General features: G+C 44.4%; 1 protein-coding gene across 1 annotated transcript in view; it reads left to right on the forward strand.

Moving 5' to 3' along the window:
• The first annotated feature begins 6,777 nt into the window (after nt 1–6,777).
• Nucleotides 6,778–21,081, forward strand: part of MORC3 (MORC family CW-type zinc finger 3) — a 42,470-nt gene continuing 28,166 nt past the window's right edge. Inside the window, exon 1 of the mRNA XM_068972671.1 lies at nt 6,778–6,811. The gene's annotated coding sequence lies outside the window, so the exon portion shown is untranslated. The remainder of the gene's footprint in view (nt 6,812–21,081) is intronic.

A 21,081-nucleotide genomic window follows, 5' to 3' on the forward strand; every position in this document is an offset into this window, starting at 1 on the left:
TGTAAAACGATACCCATACTTACAACATGAGAAAAACATTGCTCTGAGATATTAGTCACTGACCATTGCAGCCAACATCAATTACAGGTGAACAGCATCTCTCCTCCATTGCTATAGAATATAGATTGGTACAAGTTCTGTGGAGAAAGGGGGGGCAATTTCTACCAAAAGTAAAAACGGATGGAGACTTCCCTGGCGATCCGGCGGTTAAGACTCTGTGCTGTACGGGGTGGTTCAACCCCTGGGGGGACTACAATCATCTAAGCCACGTGTATATTTTTGATTCCACAATTCTACTCCCAGGAATTTATTATATACATGCATATGTGCAAAATGACTTACATACAAGTTATTCATTGTAAATATTGATAATAGCAAGAAGTTTGGCAACAACCTCAGTGTCCACCAGTAGGAGACTGGCTACATGAATGACAACATGATATAATAAAATGTTAGGAAACAGTAAAATAATGTGATGAAGGTTTTCATGTACAGCACTGAAGGATCTCTGAGAGATAGTCCATGGAAGTCAAGATGCATAGCTGTGTAGGTTTTTGAAAGCAACCAGTTTTCATATTGTGTTTGATTTATGTCAGTGGGAAATTTTACTCTATTCCAATATTCTTACTCTTGTATGGAATTTTAAAATTTCTCCTTTCTTAGTTTGGGGTGCTGACACCACAGATTGGGTGGCTTAAACAATAAACTAATTTCTCACAATTCTGTAATTGGGAAGTCCAAGCTCAAAGCACCTTGGAAATGTCCCGGTTGTCCAGTGGTTAGGACTTGGCACTTTCATCTGTCCAGGGTCTGGGTTCAATCCCTGGTCACAGAATTAAGATCCCACAAGCTGTGTGGTACGGCCAAAAAATCCCAACACTTTCTTGGTTCTACCTGCTGTGTCTTCACATAACAGACGGCTGTTGAGGCATCTCTACAGTCTCTTTTACAAAGACTCTTGATTCCATTCATGGGCTTCTCTGGTGGCTCAGCGGTGAAGGATCTGCCTGCAGTGCAGGAGACCTAGGTTCAGTCCTTAGGTCGGGAAGATCCCCTGGAGCAGGGAATGGCAATCCACTCCAGTATTCTCACCTGGAGAATTCCATGGACAGAGGAGCCTGGCGGGCTACAGTCTATGGGGTTGCAAAGAGTTGGACTGAGTGACTAACACTTTCACACTTTCAGTCCCATTAATGAGGGATCCACCCTCTTGACCTAATTATCCTCCCAAAGGCCCCACCTCCAAATGCCATCACATGGTGGTGGTGGTGGGGCTAGGTAACATGGATTTTTTGGGGGGATGAGGGATACAAACATTCAGCACTCCCCAAAGAAGGTAGTTTTCAACCATTAAAATCATATCAATCTCAGCTTTACATTTTTTAAAAAACAGAGATTTCCAAGTCAGCTTGAGTTCATCTGACATAAGCAAAAGCATTTACTTTCCTGAAAAAGCCCCTTTTATACCCATGTGGTTTTTAAGTTTAGCCCGAACATGTCTGCTTCACATTTCTTTCATATGAGTAAGCCTTGAGAATGCAGAACTGCAGTATGCGCAACTGGGTTAAAAAACTTTCGGGGTGGGGAGGCAACAATTTGTATGTACTGGTAAGTATTTGCTTCTACCTGAATAGACTACTGTCTATTCCTGTTGCTGTTCTAACAAATTACTGTAATTTAGTGTCTTCAAACTGCAGGAATGTATTCAGAAGCTAGAGTTCTGGAAGCCAGGGGTCCAAAACGAGCTGAAACCAAGATGTCTGCAGAGACTCATTCTCTCTGTAAACTCTAGGGACTCTAGAATGGGGTTTCCTCACCTTTCTAGTTTCTGAAGCTACAGTCCCTGCATTCTTTGCTTCATGGTCCTTCTCCACTTTCCAATCCAGCCACATAGCATCTTCAAGTCTCTAGAGAGATGCTTTAGTGGTAAGTGGCCTTCTGTGACCAAGTCTCTCTCTGCCTCCGTCTTATAAACACACTTGTGACCGCATCTAGGGCACAGCCAGATAGTCCAGGCTAATCTCATTTCAAAATCCACATTGCTGAACATCACATGGTTAATAAGTGAATAACTTGGATTTGGGCCCAGGCAGACACTGTAGTATGCTATTCTAGTCTTTTTTTTTTTTTTTTAACAAACTCACCAAATTGATCTCACAACGAATGGGCTGCAACTTATTGAATAAACAGCCAAGAGACTGTAGATTCCACAGGAATGGAAACCTCTGTTTTACTCATCACTGCGTTCCAGGACCACTCACTTTGACAGACACAAAGTAGGTTCTCAATAAACAGTTGAAAGAGCCTCTAATGTAATAATATGATCTTAAACTTGGAAGGAACTGAGAAATTACCCAGTTCAGAGCATTGCAAATGGTATTAACTAGCATTCTTACTTAGGTGTTTCACATGCCATTTATCCTGTGGACAAAGAATGTTACCTGCTATATCAGTAAAGGAAGGATATTGCGGCCATCAGATCATCAGCCACTGCCCACCTTGAGGGGATTCAGGATGGGGAAAAATAGGATACTGGCTCTAAATAGTTAAGGTGCACATCAAAGGGTTGATTTCAATAAGCCCAGACTCTTGCCTCTTCTCATATCAAGAAAAGCACTGAATTCACTAACTTGAGATGATTGGCTTTCTTTCAGTTCAGTCGCCCGGTTGTGTCTGACTCTTTGCAACCCCATGGACTGCAGCACTCCAGGCTTCCCTGTCCATCACCAATTCTCAGAGCTTGCTTAAACTTATGTCTATTGAGTCGGTGACTCCATCCAACCATCTCATCCTCTGTCAATTAACTGTAATCTTTTGACATTCTGACTACCTAGGTGTTCTGCAAAAACCCCTATTCTAGCGCCACCGTTATGTCTTCAGAACAGTCCCTCAGAGCTGTCTGAGAGGCTGTCTACTTGGCCTCAGTCCTCAGTATGTCCATTGAATAAAACATAATTCTCAACTTTTACATTGTGCTTTTTTTTTTTTCAGTTGAGAACCCAGTGGTCAATAGTAAGGGTGACAACAGAGCACAGGTTTTGTTGTTGTTGTTTTTTATTGTATTTATTTATTTCTGGCTGTGTTGGGTCTTGGTTGCTGTGCAGGCTTTCTCTTTTTGTGGTGAGCAGGGGCCACTCTCTAATTGCAGTACTTGGGCTTCTCATTGCAGGGGCTTCTCTTATTTCAGAGCATGGGGGTTAGGACACCATGTGGGCTAGCTGTCTCATGGCTTGGGATCTTCCAGGACCAGGGATCGTCCCCTGCATTGGCAGGCAGATTCTTAACCACTGGACCACCAGGAAAGTCCTATTTGTTTTTAACATTTCCTCCTTTGTTCAAAACTATTTGGGCACTTAGAAATCTCAAACTGAAATAATTAAAACAAAAACACAAGCTGCAGAGGAGAATGTAAGGTCTAGTTCCATACTGTAAATAGTATTTAGCATATATATTTAGCATATAGTAAATATGGAGATCTGCAAGGAGATCCAACCAGTCCATTCCGAAGGAGATCAGCCCTGGGATTTCTTTGGAAGGAATGATGCTAAAGCTGAAACTCCAGTACTTTGGCCACCTCATGCGAAGAGTCGACTCATTGGAAAAGACTCTGATGCTGGGAGGGATTGGGGGCAGGAGAAGGGGATGACAGAGGATGAGATGGCTGAATGGCATCACTGACTCGATGGACGTGAGTCTGAGTGAACTCCAGGAATTGGTGATGGACAGGGAGGCCTGGCGTGCTGTGATTCATGGGGTCGCAAAGAGTTGGACATGACTGAGCAACTGAACTGAACTGAACTGAAATATGGAGTAATGTACACCAAATTCATATGTTCCGGTAAAGGGATTGGAGTAAATGTTATGTTTCATATTTCCGTATTATCTGAATTTTACAAAGCAAATGTATTTCTTTTACAATTATAAAGATGCAATGAGGACTTCCCTGGTGGTCCTGTGGGTAGGACTCTGCGATCCCAATGCAGGGGCCTGGGTTTCATCCCCAGTCAGGGAACTGGATCCCACATGCTGCACCAACAGTTCACATGCTGTGACTAAAGATCCCACATGCCACAAGTAAGACCCTGGCACAGCCAAATAAGTATTTTTCTTTTAAATGCAGTGAATATTTTAAGAAAAACCTTTTAACTCTTTCTTTAACTGCAGTATCTGACAGCCCTTGACTTATTCATTTCTTTCATTTTTCTTTGGCTGCCTGGCAAGCAGGATCTTAGTTTTCCACCCAGGATGGAACTCCCGCCCCCTACAGTGTTATCTCGGAGGCTTAACCCCTGGACCACCAAGGAAGTCCCAACTTATTCATTTCTATATCCTACTAATTAGCCCAAGACCCAGCTCAAGGTTGATATAGATACATGTGCAGGAGCTAAAGGACTAAACTGCATATGGGAAAGGACTCTTTTCATCAGGATGAAGGGTGATAATTTTTAGGGTATTTCCCCAAAGTACAAGTCTTCATCTCATTAAGTGTTAGTCACTCAGTCATATCCAACTCTTTGAGACCCCATAGACTGTAGCCCACCAGACTTCTCCGTCCATGGGATTCTCCAGGCAAGAATACTGGAGTGGGTTGCCATTCTTTTCTCCAGGGGATCTGTCCTACCCAGGGTTTGAACCCAGGTCTCCTGTCTTGCAGGCAGATTCTTTACCACCTGAGTCACCTCGTCTCATTAAAGTTTCACAACAGGATGACACTGGCGGGCATGTGATGGCTTTCTTCAGTGTAATTCATGTCCAGCCCAGTCAAGCACTTCAAGTGCATCTTTTTGGGTCACCAACACCCATGGCACCTGTCTTCAAACTTGGGGACCTCAAGCTGCAAAAAGAAAATCAAAAAAGAGTCAGTTTTGTACTGCTAAAAGAACTCTCCAGACTGGAGCCAGAGGCCACTGAGGAAGTGACTTATGTCTCTGCCCAGACTGAATCTGACCTTTTGACCACTTATCATCTAACAAAGATATCCAGAACATTTGCACAGGGTTCCAGAAATTCAAGACACTTATCCGGCCCATACCCTAAATAACTGGTGACAAATCCATCCCTTAAGGACGAATATTTCCTTTTACTATCAAAGTCAATCATAATTCTTGCAATACTTTAACAAAACTTGTGGATTTTGCCTTTATAACCCCCTGACTCTTTCTCTTCCCCAAACATTCTATTTTGCTAGAACCTATCACCAACTCCTGGAGTTCACTCAGACTCACGTCTGAGTCAGTGATGCCATCCAGCCATCTCATCCTCTGTCGTCCCCTTCTCCTCCTGCCCCCAATCCCTCCCAGCATCAGAGTCTTTTCCAATGAGTCAACTCATCACATTAGGTGGCCAAAGTACTGGAGTTTCAGCTTCAGCATCATTCCCTCGAAAGAAATCCCAGGGCTGATCTCCTTCAGAATGGACTGGTTGGATCTCCTTGCAGTTCAAGGGACTCTCAAGAATCTTCTCCAACACCACAGTTCAAAAGCATCAATTCCTCAGTGCTCAGCTTTCTTCACAGTCCAACTCTCACATCTATACATGACCACTGGAATTCCGGGAGTTGGTGATGGACAGGGAGGCCTGGCGTGCTGCGATTCATGGGGTGGCAAAGAGTCGGACAGACTGAGCAACTGAACTGAACTGAAATGAACTGTGTATCCCCAGTTGTAATTCCCAAGACCCCAGAGCTCTTTATTATTTGCAGCCTCCATACTGATTAATATTAATTAGTCAGGAGAATTATCAATAACCTCAGATATGCAGAAGACACTGCCCTTATGGCAGAAAGCAAAGAGGAATTAAAGAGCCCCTTAATGAAGGTGAAAGAAGAGAGTGAGAAAGCTGGCTTAAAACTCAACATTCAGAAAACTAAGATCATGCCATCCAGTCCCATCACTTCGTGGCAAAAAGATGGGGAAACAGTGACAGACTTTATTTTCTTGGGCTCTAAAATCACTGTGGACGGAAGTTAAAAGACGCTTGCTCCTTGGAAGAAAAGCTATTACAAACCTAGACAACATATTAAAAAAACAGGGACGTTACTGCGCCTACAAAGGTCCGTCTAGTCAAAGCTACGGTTTTTCCAGTAGTCAGGTATGTATGTGAGAGGCTGAGCACAAAGAACTGATGCTTTCGAACTGTGCTGCTGGAGAATATGCTTGAGAGTCCCCTGGACTGCAAGGAAATCAAACCAGTCAATCCCAAAGAAAATCAACCCTGACTATTCATTGGAAGGACTGATGCTGAAGCTGAAGCTCCAATCCTTTGGCCACCTGATGCAAAGAGCCGACTTATTGGAAAAGACTCTGATGTTGGGGAAGATTGAAGGCGGGAGAAGGGGACGACAGAGGATGACATGGTTGGATGGCATCACTGATTCAATGGACATGAGTTTGAGCAAACTCCGGGAGATGGTGATGAGCAGGGAGGCCTGGTGTGCTGCAGTCCACGGGGTCGTAAAGAGTCGGACACGACTGAGCGAGTGAACAACAAAATACCGATTACTGTTTGGCAAAGCCTGTGGGCCGTATGCGCCTTACTCTGAAGGCTCCCGCCGGGAGCCCGAAGCCTACCCACCTCTCTAGCGGTCCCGGCTTCCTTAACCCCTACTGGGAATTTACCTGCCCTACGCTCCTAACTACAAGGGGCCGGGAGGCGGAAGTCGGGGGGCGGGGTCAGCCACGCGCGCCCCGCCCCGGAAGTAGGCGGGCGCTCCGCAGCCACCTCCCAGTCTGATTGCGGCTGAGGCCGGTCCTGGCTTTGTAACTCGCTCAAGATGGCGACGCAGCCACCCAGCGGGATCCGCCTCAGCGCGGTGAGCAGCCGCGAGGGGTGGAGCGGGCCGTGTCCCAGGAGGGCGGGCAGGCGGGCAAGCGAGGCGCTCGGGGGGGGAGGCCGGCGGTGGGCGGGGGCGGCTCGTCGGCCCGGCGCGGCGGCTTGGGGCCGCGGCGGGGCCGGGGCAGGCGGCGGCGGCCATCTCTCTCCCTACGGCTTAGACGCTCGGCGGCGGCGGCGGCGGCGGCGGCGGCGGGCAGGGCCGGGCCGTGTCTCGTTTCGTTTCCTGGGCTTTGGGTTTCTGTTTTGCCTCCGCGGCTTCGGGGCGGGGCGGCTCCTCCTCCCTGGCTCCCTCCCCCGGTTTGCCCCGCAGCTGTCGTCCGAGGGCGAGGCCTCGGCGGCCAGCCCGCCCCTCGGCCCGCGGGGGCCCCAGACCCTTTCCCGGCCTCTGCGGGCCCTCGGAGCGTCCCGGAGTGCTGGGGGAGTGGCCGTCGGCGGCCAGAAATGCCCCGCGGCCTTGACCTCCTGGCGGCTGGCCCCCGGGTGCTGCGAGCTGGGACTCGTCTTCCTCATTCATTTCAATTCCTGCCGCCTTCCCTCCTGCTTCCCTGGGTGGCTGAGACGGTCAGAGCGTCCGCTCGCAATGCAGGAGGCCCGGGTTCGATCCCTGGGTGGGGAAGATTCCCCTGGAGAAAGGGAATGGCAACCCAGTCCAGTACTCTTGCCTGGGAAATCCCATGGACGGAGGAGCCTCGTAGGCTGTACAGCCCACGGGGTCGCCAAGAGTCGGACACGACTGAGCGACTTCACTTTTCCCTCCACTTCATCCAACGGGAGCCCAGATCGCTCCTAGGTGGTCACCGAGCTCTCCGATTTGCCCCGTCTTGTCTCCTGGCGGTGTCTCGTTCCGGAGCATCTCGGCCTCTTGGAAATCCTTGAGCGTGTTTTGTACCTGTGCGTCTTTTTTTTTTTTTTTCCGAAGGGAGCAGTCACAATAAATTAAAATTTCTCTGCCTCAAGAGTGTGGGCTTGCTCTCCCTACCCGATTCTCCTGAAAAAGTTTGCCTTGTTATGCAAAAATGTACCCCTTCTCGTCAGGGTGTTTGCTCAGGCCAGAGAATGGCTGTGCCAGTCTCATTATTCGAATGGTAATACCATTGCTTTAAAATGGTATTTTTGCCTTTTGACTTTCATTTGGCGAGATTCCTAACAGACCCCTGCTATCATCTGACTTTTAACATTTTTTCCTGATTAGTGTGAAATTTTACTTTACATTTGACTGAGAAGCTGAAAGTTTGTCACACTTCATTCACCCTTTTGATTTTGGGTTAAAAGAAACCTTCGTAAAAAGAAAAAGAAAAAAAACTCTTCATGTTCCATGCCCATTTTTCTATTCCCTGTTTCTTTTGAGGGGAACTTTTAATTGGTTTATGAGCATTCTTTACATATCTTTAATAAATGCTCCTGGGTTCCTAAGTGGTTTATTGAATGAGCTTGTATTAAGTAGATGGAATACAGAGAGCAATTTTATTCTTTCTTACCGCTGGCCTTAGACATTGTTGCTAATTAACCTGAGTGAATCTGGGCATATCCTAGTGATTTCCGGTTAGCCTCTGCTGCTGCTACTGCTGCTAAGTCGCTTCAGTCGTGTCCAACCCTGTGCGACCGCATAGATGGCAGCCCACCAGGCTCCCGCGTCCCCAGGATTGTCCAGGCAAGAACACTGGAGTGGGTTGCCATTTCCTTCTCCAATGCATGAAAGTGAAAAGTGAAAGTGAAGTCACTCAGTCATGTCCGACTCTTAGCAACCCCATGGACTGCAGCCTTCCAGGCTCCTCCATCCATGGGATTTTCCAGGCAAGAGTCCTGGAGTGGGTTGCCATTGCCTTCTCCACCAGTTAGCCTCAGGTATTGTTTAATCTGGGCTTCCCTGGTGGCTCAGACAGTAAAGAGTCTGTCTGCAGTGTGGGAGACCTGGGTTTGATCCCTGGGTCGGGAGGATCCTCTGGAGAAGGAAATGGCAACCCACTCCAGTATTCTGAAGTGACTTGGCAGCAGTAGCAGCAGCCAGTATTCTTGCCTGGAAAATCTCATGGACGGAGGAGCCTGGCAGGCTACAGTCCATGGGGTGACAAAGAGTCGGACACGACTGAGAGACTTCACTTACACTTTCACTGTTTAATCACCGGGCTTCCCCGGTGGTTCAGATGGTAAAGAATCCACCTGCAATGCTGGAGACCTGGGTTTGATCCCCGATCCCCGGGCTGGGAAGAGCCCCTGGAGGAGGGCTTGGCAACCCACTCCAGTTATTCTTGCCTGGAGAATCCCCATGAATGTAGCCTGAGGGCTATGGTCCATAGGATCTCAAAAGAGCCGGACATGACTGACTGACTAAGCACTTTAGCATTGTTAAATTACTTGAGAAGCTCTTCTTCAGTTTAAAGCTCGCTCCTTCCCCTCAGATTGGGGCAAATTTTGGTCCAGAAAACTGGTGAGGGAAAGTGAACTGGGTTGTTTTTGTTTTTTTTTTCTTTCCCTTGCTGTTTCTGCACTTTGATTCTCTTCCCCACTCCCCAGCCCCTCCCAAGTTGCTGTCTCTGTCTCTTCAGGGTTGAGAAGACAAAGAGAGCAAAGATAAGGGTCAGTACCATCTTGAGAGACTGGCACTGTGGTTAGCTGGTTCTCTGGGTGTAGCAGCTGTCCATGTGCTACATCTTTGTTTTATGGGTAATACGGACTGTTTTGATGGAAATCTCCTATCTGCAGCTTCTGGACTGTATTCCAAGTGGTCTGTTGCTTTAGGACAGGAGTTGGCAAACTGCAGTTTATGGGCCAAATCCAGCCTGCCACCTGTTTTTGTATGGCTACAAGATCCTTAAATGTTTGGGGAAAAAAAGGATCAAAGACTAATGTTCGTAACATGAAAATTATGTGAAATAGATATTTCAGTTCCCATAAATAGTTTCATTTTTGAAGGTTTGATCATCCCTTTGGTATAGCTCTCAGATGTTGTTTATGGGTTTGTCAAAAATCATAGAACATAAAGTGACCCATAATGTGTGCAAATTTTAAAGAATCATTAGCTCTGTAAATTCTGAAATGGGATGCAGAGTGACAGAAACTTGAGTTTTTGCTTTTTGCTTTCATGATTCTAAGTAAATGCTGATACCATTTTGTTTTCCAGAAATCCTGCTATAGATTTAAGTGACACATATGCACACTCTTCAGTTCACTTTTTTTTTTGGTTGAATTACCATATGATTTATTATCACTCAGCGTTATTCAGAAATGAGCCAGCCAAAACTATGATTGCTTTTTCTTTGTTGTATAGCTTTGTGTTTTCCTTGAAGTTAGTAATTGATTTGTATTTGTTTGCTTAGTTTTTCTCTGTACTGATTACTCTTTCATCCAAACTTTCAGACAACTGGAAAATCTTTTCCAGATGTGTTCAAGCACACCCAAATTTTGTCATTTTTGCTGGCTTAGTTTTGAGTTGGGGACTTCCGTTTATCATTTTTATGGACATTTCCTTCCCCTTTTCTTTGTTTTTCCTTCCCATCACATATTTCTCTTCTGGGGTTTTCTCTTGGCCGCCAGCAGTAGCTTAGTGACTGAGAACGTGGGTTCTGGAGCCCATGTGCCTGGGTTCAAAGTCTGACATAACTGAATGTGTGACCTGAAGAGAGAATAATCATCTTACCACCTGAAAGGGCTGCTTTAAAAATTAACTGAACCAATACACATAAAAGTCTTATAACGGTCCTCTGCATGCCGTAAATACTCAGTAAACATTTACTGTCCCTGTTACTGTTAACAGTGAAGCCTATCCATTTTTCCAAAAACAGGTGTAGCTTCTTGAGAACAGAGTACATGGGAAGAACATTTATGTGTCTTTTCTTGGAAATATGTTTATGCTATCCTTGCTCTTTTTTTACATATAATTTGGCTGGGCTTGTAATTCTAGATTGGAAGTGATTTCTTGTCAGAGTTTTCAAGGCATGCTTTATTGTTTAATAGAGTCCTATGCATTATACTGGGCTTCCCCTGGTGACTGAGATGGTAAAGAATCCGCCTGCAGTGAGGGAGACCTGGGCTACCCACTCCAGTATTCTTGCCTGGAGAATCCCCATGGACAGAGGAGCTGGCTGGGCGGCAGTCTATGGGGTCTCAAGGAGTTGGACACAACTGTGTGACTAAGCACACATGCAATACATTGTTCTGGTACTTAGGCTAGAAACCTGTAATAACATCAGGGAAATTTTCTCAGATTTTTGACAGCAATTTCCTATCTGTTTTTCTGTTTTTGTTCATCTTCTGTTTTCCTTCTCACTGCTTTTTCTTTTCTTTTGGGGAGATTTTCCCTATTTGATCTCCTACCTTTTACCATGTATTTAATTATGAGAAACATTGTCTTGTTCTCCGAATATCTTTAAAAACATTTTCTCCATTTGATTTCCTACCTTTTACCATGTATTTAATTATTAGAAACATTGTCTTGTTCTCCGAAAATCTTTAAAAAACTCGACAAAATATTTGTTCTTGTCACTGGCTGTATTATTCATAGTATTTTTGAAGTTTTCTTTTGTTCACTGCATTGCCTCTGTCTTCTTTATGTTCTTTTTACTGTGTGTTGTTTTTTATTCTAATTTTACACATTCTCAAGTGTGCTTATATTTCCAGATGAGACACTAAAAGCTGGATGTTCATACCTGAATAGAGCTTGTCGTTCGGTGAGTTTCAGTATTGGGTGATCAGGTAGGAAGAACCAGCTTGTCTTTGAGGTACTCTGTGTCAGAATCTTTTGTTCCTAGAGAATAAAAATGTTGGACTAGAAAATAAGGATGTTTAGAATAACTTTGGGGCTTCCCTGGTGGCTCAGTGATAATGAATCCACCTACCAATTTGGGAGTTCAGTAGGACAACGGGACGGGGTGAGGGGGGGCAGCAGTCAAAAAGCAAGGAATTATCATTCCCCAAATCTGTCTCCCCATGTGGCTTAGGAGATTTGGGTTCTATCCCTGGGTCAGGAAGATCCCAGCAGTAGGAAATGGCAACTCACTCCATTGTGTTGCAGAGATTCAGATATGACTGAGCAATTGTGCACCAGTGCAAGAGACCTGGGTTTGATCCCTGGGTCAGGAAGATCCCATGGAGAAGGAAATGGCAACCTACTCCAGTAGTCTTGCATGGAGAATTCCATGGACCCAGGACCCTAGTGGGCTACAGTCTGCTGCTGCTGCTAAGTCACTTCAGTCGTGTCCGACTCTGCTACCCCAGAGATGGCAGCCCACCAGGCTTCGCCGTCCCTGGGATTCTCCAGACAAGAATACTGGAGTGGGTTGCCATTTCCTTCTCCAATGCATGAAAGTGAAAAGTGAAAGTGAAGTCGCTAAGTCGTGTCCAACCATCAGCGACCCCATGGACTGCAGCCTACCAGGCTCTTCCATCCATGGGATTTTCCAGGCAAGGGTACTGGAGTGGGGTGCCATTAATGTCGGACACGACTTAGTGACTAAACAACAATAAAATAACTTTTAAAATAATTTTTTTTACAGTGAGAGGGGAAAATGCTGTCCAGAGTGGCATGGTACAACTGTAAAAGAAGCAGATAAAAATTATAGAAATCATTCCTTTTTTCCAGAGGGAATTCTACATCTGGTCTCCGCCATGGCATAGATAATCCTGGCTGCTAGCTCTTCGGGTAGCTCAGCAGGGGACAGGAGATAGGAGTGTCACGTTGTTCAGTTTGCTGACTTGGTTTTTATTTGTTTATTGTTGTGGTAAAATACACATAATATAAAATTTACTGTCCTAACCATTCTAAAGGAGATCAGCCCTGGGTGTTCTTTGGAAGGAATGATGCTAAAGCTGAAACTCCAGTACTTTGGCCACCTCATGTGAAGAGTTGACTCATTGGAAAAGACTCTGATGTTGGGAGGGATTGGGGGCAGGAGGAAAAGGGGACGATGGAGGATGAGATGGCTGGATGGCATCACGGACTCGATGGACGTGAGTTTGAGTGAACTCCAGAAGATGGTGATGGACGGGGAGGCCTGGTGTGCTGCGATTCATGGGGTCTCAAAGAGTCACACACGACTGAGCGACTGAACTGAACCGAAACATTTTAAACGTGCAGCTCAGTAGTGTTATGTACATTCGCATTGTTGTACAGCCAATCTCCAGAACCCTTCATCTTGCAAAACTAAAACTCTGAACCCATGAAAAAATAACTCTTCGTTCCACTTTCCACCAGCTCCTGGCAGCCACCATTTTACCTTCTATGAATGTGACATCTGTGGGTACATCATATAAGTGGAATCATACATCATTTGTCTCTTTGTGGTTAACTTATTCCACTCAGCATAACGTCCTCGAGGTTCATGCATGCTGTAGCATGTGCTAAATTTTCCTTCCCTTTTGAGGCTGAATAACATTCCACTGTATATTCAGATGTGCCACATTTGTTCATTTGTTCATCAGTCGGTATTTGTGTTGCTTTCACTTTGGCTGTTAGGGTAATGCTGCTCTGATCACAGGGGTGCAGATACCTCTTCAGGACCCTCCTCACTTCTGTACACAAAATCAATAGTAAGGACCTACCTACTGTATAGCAGCACAGGGAGCTATATGTAACATCTTATAATAAATGCTACTGGAGAAGAGTCTGAAAAAGTATGTGTGTGTGTGTGTGTGTATGTATATATGTAGAATCACTTTGAAATACATATGACTGAATCACCTTGCTGTACACCTGAGACTATCGCAGCATTGTAAATCAACTCTATTTCGGTTAAGGGGAAAAAGACCCTGCTGTCAGTTCTTTTCAGTTTATACCTAAAAGTAGAATTCCTAGATCCTATGGTAAATCTACATTTAGTTTTTTGAGGACCCTCCATATTGTTTTCCACACTGGCTTCACCATTTTTGTTGTTGAGTCGGTAAGTCATGTCCGACTCTTTGACTCCATAGACTGAAGCATACCAGGTTTCCCTGTCCTTCACTGTCTCCCGGAGTTTGTTCACACTCATGTCCACTGAGTTGGTAATGCCATCCAACTGTCTAAACCTTCTGTCGTCCCCTTCTCCTGCCCTCAGTCTTTCCTGGGATCAGGGTCTTTTCCAGTGAGTCAGCTCTCCTCATCAGGTGGCCACAGTATTGGAGTTTCAGCTTCAGTCGTTCCAGTGAATATTCAGGGTTGATTTTCTTTAGGATTGACTGGTTTGATCTCCTTGCTCTCCAAGGGACTCTCAAAGAGTCTTCTCAACACCACACTTCAAAACCATGAGTTCTTTTGCACTCAGCCTTCTGTTTGGTCCAATTCTCACATCTGTACACGACTACTAGAAAAGCTATAGCTTTGACTATTCAGATTTTTGTCAGCAGAGTGATGTCTCTGCTTTTTAATACGCAAACTCTGGGAAATGGAGGATAGGGAATCCTGGTGTGCTACAGTCCATGGGGTTGCAAAGCTAGGTTTGTCATAGCTTTTCTTCTAAGGAGCAAGCGTCTTTTAATTTCATGGCTGCAGTCACCGCCTGCCGTGATTTTGGAGCCCAAGAAAATAAAGTTGTCTCTGTTTCCATTGTTTCCCTATCTGCCATGAAGTGATGTGACTACATGCCATGATTTTAGTTTTTTGAATGTTGAGTTTTAAGCCAGCTTTTTTGCTCTCCTCTTTCACCTCAGCAAGAGGCTCTTTAGTTCTCGCTTTCTGTGTTAGAATGGTATCATCTGCATGTTTGAGGTTGTTGGTGTATCTCCTGGCAATCGTGATTCCAGCTTGTGAGTTATCCAGCCTGGTATTTTACATGACATGCTCTTTTCCCAATAACCAGTCTGTTCTATGTCTTGTTCTAACTGTTGCTTCTTGACCTGCATACAGATTTCTCAGGAGGCAGGTAAGATGGTCTGTCTGATATTCCCATCTGTTTAAGAATTTTCCACAGTTTGTTGTAACCCACACAAAGGCTTTCACATAGTCAATGAAGCAGATGTTTCTCTGGAATTCCTTTGTTTTTCTGTGATCCAGTGGATGTTGGCAATTGGATCTCTGGTTCTTTTGCCTTTTCTAAATCCAGCTTGAGTATCTGGAAGTTCACAGTTAATGTACTATTGAAACCTGGCTTGGAGAATTTTGAGTATTACTTTGCTAGCTTGTGAGATGAGTGCAATTATGCAGTAGTTTGAACATTTTTTGGCATTGCCTTTCTTTGGGATTGGAGGGAAAACTGACCTTTTCTAGTCCTGTGGTCGGGTGCACAGGAATTCCAGTTGCTTTACAGCCTCTCCAATACTTGTTATTTTCTGTTTTTGTTGTTGTGGGGTTTTGTTGTTGTTGTTGTTAATAATGGTCGTGCCTTTGAGTGTAAGGTGGTATCTCACTGTAGTTTTGATTTTCATTTCCTTAATGATTAGAAATGTTGAGCATCTTTGGAGAAATGTCTTGAGTCCTTTACCCATTTTTAAATCTGTTTATCGTCTTCTTATTGAGTTGTGAGAATTCTTTATATATTTTGCATGTTACTTGATTTGCTGGGTTTTTTCCCCTATTCTGTAGGTTGCCTTTTCACTCTGTAGAATGTGTCACTTGATGTAGAGAAGTTTTAAATTTTAGTACAATTCAGGTTCTTTTTTCTTTTGTTTCTTGTGCTTTTGGTGACATGTCAAAATCATTGCCAAACCCGATGTCATAAAATGTTTCCTCTGTGTTTTCTTCTAAAGATTCTAGCGTTTCGGCTCTGAAGGTCAGGCCTTTGATTCATTTTGAGTTAATTTTTGTTTATGGTGTAGGGGGAGGGTATGACTTTTTGTACTGTTCAGGGGGTTCTTGTGGCAAGAACACTGGAGTGGTTTGCCATTCCCCCCTCCAGTGGACTATGTTTTGTCAGAACTGTCCTCTATGACCCGTCTGTTTTGGGTGACCCTCCACAGCATGACTCGTAGCTTTATTATGTAAGCCCCTTCACCATGACAAGGGGTATCCATGAAAGGGGTTGAAGGCAAAAGGAGAAGAGGGTGGCAAAGGATGAGGTAGTTGGATGGCATCATCGGCACAGTGGACATGAACTTGAGCAAACTCTGGGAAATAGTGGAGGATGGGGAATCCTGGAGTGCCAGAGTCCATGGGGTCGCAAGGAGTCAGAGACGACTTAGTGACTGAGCAACAAGGGTACAACTTGATTCTTTTTACGAATATCAGGTTTTCCCAGCACTATTTGTTGCAAAACTGTCTTTTCCTCATTCAATGGTCTTTACACCCTTGTGGAAAATCCTTTGAGCATTTATTCTGGCCTGTTGCCTGGCTTGCTTTTACCCACCTATTTTCACTTGTCTCTGAGTCCACGGCCATCAGTTTCTCCAGAGAACAGACCTCTTGTCTTCCCATGGTTTGCTGAGTGTAGTTGAAGGACTTGCTCAGGGTAAAAGGATCTGGGAATCTTTCTTCTTTAAATACTTTCAGCCTTTCCCATTTTTCATGACATCTAGTATCTTTGACTTCAAAGGAGCAAGTCTTATTTCTTAAGTCTTCCTGGGATTGCCAGGGTTTCTGACCTACTTCTTGTTGGTTTTCCCATCTCCTGCAGGCTTTGGGTTTCGCTCTTTCCAGGATATTGAAGCAGTTGTCACTACTCTGTACTTCCCAGTCTCCAAGCTGCTATTTTGTCCACTATTTTTAATCGCTGCTTTGGTTCTTTTTGTTCTCCTGGGTTTATGCCCCCCACCCCTTTTCCTTCATTAGATAGCAGCTCCAAGAGGGAGCCGAGGTAAACACTCCTGTGTTCAGGCGTCCACATTCAAAGTCTTATATTTAAAGGATTTTTAAAATCTGGGGCCATTTGTTGATTCTAAAAATGCTGTTGATTCTAAAAATTCTGTTGATTCTTTAAAATATCTATATGGTCTTCATTGCATCTCCTTTTTGTGTGTTTTTTGGAGGAGAGTCTTACTTTTTAAAGGTCTAGCTATTTCAAGGGATTCTTATTTTATACGGCTTCCCTGGTGGCTCAGTGGTAAAGAATCTGTCTGCAATGCAGGAGACCCAGGTTCGATCCCTGGGTTGGGAAGATCCCCTGGAGGAGGGCATGGCAACCCACTCCAGTACTCCTGCCTAGAAAATCCCATGGACAGAGGAGCCTGGCAGGCTGCAGTCCCTGGCGTCTCACAGAGTCGGACACAACTGAGCGAGCTGCAGCAGCAGGAGCAGTTTTATAGGCTGATATTTCTTTTACCCAGTGTTGAAGTTGGGGGTGCGCTAAGACTACTGTGTCTTGTCTGAAAACATTTTCTCCTGGTGGATTGTTTCCTTAAACAATTATTTTAGATTATTTTAGATTGTGTACTCAAGTATTCCCCAAGTAATGGACGTGAGTCTGAGTGAACTCTGGGAGTTGGTGATGGACAGGGAGGCCTGACATGCTGTGATTCATGAGGTCGGAAAGAGTCAGACACGACTGAGCAACTGAACTGAACTGAATGACCCCGGAGAATCATGTGCAGTCTGGTTGAGGCTGTGTCTCCACAGTGGTTCTGCAGGTTAAATTGAAACACTTAACCCAAGTAAAGACGCGCCTCTTTACAGAACTTCATGGTACACTTTTTTCTTTTAACTTTGACTGCAGACGGAAACAGACAGGCTTCTCATTGAGCATATTTCCCCTGCCCGCCTTTGTATTGAGGTAGGAGGGGGCAGCTACCTTCAAGTACATGCTTCTCTGCCACATTTCCAATCCACAGTCACCATTAAAATGGAAACCTTTATATTCCAGTTAAGCACCCCACTCTAGTCCCTAGGGTATCCCTATTTTCAAATCTTATTTTTGTTTTTAATTTCTTCTTGACTTGAGGCCCTTGAGTGTTTTCTTTATTTATATGTGCGCTCAGTTGTGCCTTTAAAGGTATGTTCATAGTTCATTCATAGTTGCTCAGTCGTGTCCAACTCTTTGCGACCCCATGGACTGTAGCCTGCCAGGCTCCTCATTCCAAAGAATTTTCCAGGCAAGAGTACTGAAATGGGTTGCCATTTCCTACTCCAGGAGAATCTTCCTGACCCAGGAATTGAACCCATGTCTCTTGCATCTCCTGCATTGGCATTGGGATTCTTTACCACTGTGCCACCTGGGACTTTAAAGATATGCTTACCTTAAAAAAAAAGACAACACACACTTATAATGCTTATTATGTCCCAGGTGTTCTTCTGAGTATTTACAAATATTAAATTGTTTAATTCTTCTAACATCTTGGTAAGCTGCTGTTATTATCATCCTCATTTTCACAGATGATAAAACCTGAGGCACAGAAGGTTCAATTGCTTACCTGGGATCAGGATCACACATCTAGTTAAAGATACTCCAGAGGCTGTGTGTGTGAGATCAGGATCACGCGTCTAGTTAAAGATACTCTATAGGGCTGTGTGTGTGTGTGATCAGTGTATATGACCTGTGTGTATGTGTGTGATCAGATACTCCATAGTCTGTCTGGTGTGGGTGTGTGGGTGTGTGTGTGTGTGTGTGTGTGTGTGTGTGTGTGTTGGCTGTTCTAGGGAGTTTTTCTTTCCAGCTAATTGTTTTAGAGATGAGAATTAATAATGCCTATACATAATGCTTCTTTTTTGGGTGTTAGTTCTAAAAGGTCTTGTAGGTCTTCATAAAACCGTTCAACTTCAGCTTCTTCAGCATTACTGGTTGGGGCATAGACTTGGATAACTGTGATATTGAATGATTTGCCTTGGAGATGAACAGAGATCATTCTGTCGTTTTTGAGATTGCATCCAAATACTGCATTTCGGACTCTTTTGTTGACCATGATGGCTACTCCATTTCTTCTGAGGGATTCCTGCCCACAGTAGTAGATATAATGGTCATCTGAGTTAAATTCACCCATTCCAGTCCATTTTAGTTTGCTGATTCCTAGAATGTCGACGTTCACTCTTGCCATCTCTTGTTTGACCACTTCCAATTTGCCTTGATTCATGGACCTGACATTCCAGGTTCCTATGCAGTGTTTAACTTATATGCAGAGTACATCATGAGAAACGCTGGACTGGAAGAAACACAAGCTGGAATCAAGATTGCCGGGAGAAATATCAATAACCTCAGATATGCAGATGACACCACCCTTATGGCAGAAAGTGAAGAGGAACTAAAAAGCCTCTTGATGAAAGTGAAAGTGGAGAGTGAAAAAGTTGGTCTAAAGCTCAACATTCAGAAAACGAAGATCATGGCATCCGGTCCCATCACTTCATGGGAAATAGATGGGGAAACAGTGGAAACAATGTCAGACTATTTTTTTGGGCTCCAAAATCACCGCAGATGGTGACTGCAGCCATGAAATTAAAAGACGCTTACTCCTTGGAAGAAAAGTTATGACCAACCTAGATAGCATATTGAAAAGCAGAGACATTACTTTGCCGACTAAGGTCCGTCTAGTCAAGGCTATGGTTTTTCCCATGGTCATGTATGGATGTGAGAGTTGGACTGTGAAGCAGGCTGAGTGCCAAAGAATTGATGCTTTTGAACTGTGATGTTGGAGAAGACTCTTGAGAGTCCCTTGGACTGCAAGGAGATCCGACCAGTCCATTCTGAAGGAGATCAGCCCTGGGATTTCTTTGGAAGGAATGATGCTAACGCTGAAATTCCAGTACTTTGGCCACCTCATGTGAAGAGTTGACTCATTGGGAAAGACTCTGATGCTGGGAGGGATTGGGAGCAGGAGGAGAAGGGGACGACCAAGGATGAGATGGCTGGATGGCATCACGGACTCGATGGACGTGAGTCTGAGTGAACTCCGGGAGTTGGTGATGGACAGGGAGGCCTGGCGTGCTGCGATTCATGGGGTCACAAAGAGTCAGACACGACTGAGTGACTGAACTGAACTGATACATAATGCTTGTGTTTAAATACACTAAAAGCCACTATTTAGTGTTCATCATTTCTCACCGATGCCTTCTTTGCTTTGTTCCCCTGGGACTCTTACCCAGGAAACATTGTGTACCATGTTTTGGAGGTGGTGTATAGAATGAAGTCACTAAATGAAAGTTGACAATCTGCACACAGTCTGCCAGACATTCTAAAAGTATTAAACAGGGACCTAAATACCTAGTTTCTAACTCCAGACTTCACCCCTGTGTCATTTGTGCCCAGTTGTGTCCGGCTGAACCTGTGGACTGTAGCCTGCTGGGCTCCTCTGTCCTCGGGATTTTCTAGGCAAGCGTACTGGAATTGTCATTTCCTACTCCAAGGGATCCTCCCAACCTAGGGATTAAACCTGCATCTGCTGCAGAATACCCAATTTCTAACTCCAGACGTCACACCTAACAAATTCATAAAATAGAGAACAAAGACAAACTCTTCTACGGGTACTGGTGTTGATCAGTCATTCTCTCCTTTGGTAGCTGACACCCCAAGACCATCCCCCATAGCAGGATCTCGATTGGCTGAGGAGTGTTCTTTCATAAATGGAGAAGTGATGCTTGCACAAGAGGAGGGGCTAGGATAGGACTCAGTGGACTAATTGACAGGAGGGTTCTTGTAGAAGATGAAGGTCTGGAAATTGATTTTCTTTATAAAAACTCTGCTTTAGAAAGTTCTGGAATTCCTTATACTCTGTTATTACATAGATAAATGCTGTAGAAAGTCGGAATTCCATATACTCCAGTTTGCAAACCACTCTTGTACAGAATACCTTTTCTCACATGTGTAATTCAACCTGATGGTAAACATGCTTGAGGATTGTCTAAAACTGAGGGTGGACAGAGGAAAAGCAGAGCTTTTTCTGACATCTTGTGGGAGCAGCTGAACACTACAAATGTTTGGTTATAGTCATATCTCTAGGCTCTTTACATGAAACACTTAAATTGCCTCTTTTTTCTTCCTTAAATATGAGATAATCTGTTCAAAATGAACACAGAAAAGTCCTCATTTCATGAAAATCTCTGCATATTGAAATATCCAAGCCTCAGCCTTTTTGAACCATTTGTACATTTTTACACATTTGATATCTGCATTACTCAGGATTAAGAGAGTGCCCTGTATGATTAACATACTCTTCCATCCTTTATTACGATGAATCAGACAAAATCTCTGGAAGTCAAGGAGGTTTGTTGCATTTGAGCTGTTACTTGGCATTGTTTGAGGACTTTATAGATATGTTTATTAAGCCTAATGCACAAAAGGCGAAAACATCCCTTTGACAAAGTCTTAGTTTTATCTCATGGTAATTTTGAGGTGGCTCTAGTGGTAAAGAACCCACCTGTCAATGCAAGAGACGTTAGAAATGCAGGTTCGATCCCTGGATCTGGAAGATCCCCTGGAG

This window comes from Capricornis sumatraensis, chromosome 1 (genome assembly GCF_032405125.1).
Source record: "Capricornis sumatraensis isolate serow.1 chromosome 1, serow.2, whole genome shotgun sequence".
In the NCBI taxonomy this organism is placed as follows: Eukaryota; Metazoa; Chordata; class Mammalia; order Artiodactyla; family Bovidae; genus Capricornis; species Capricornis sumatraensis.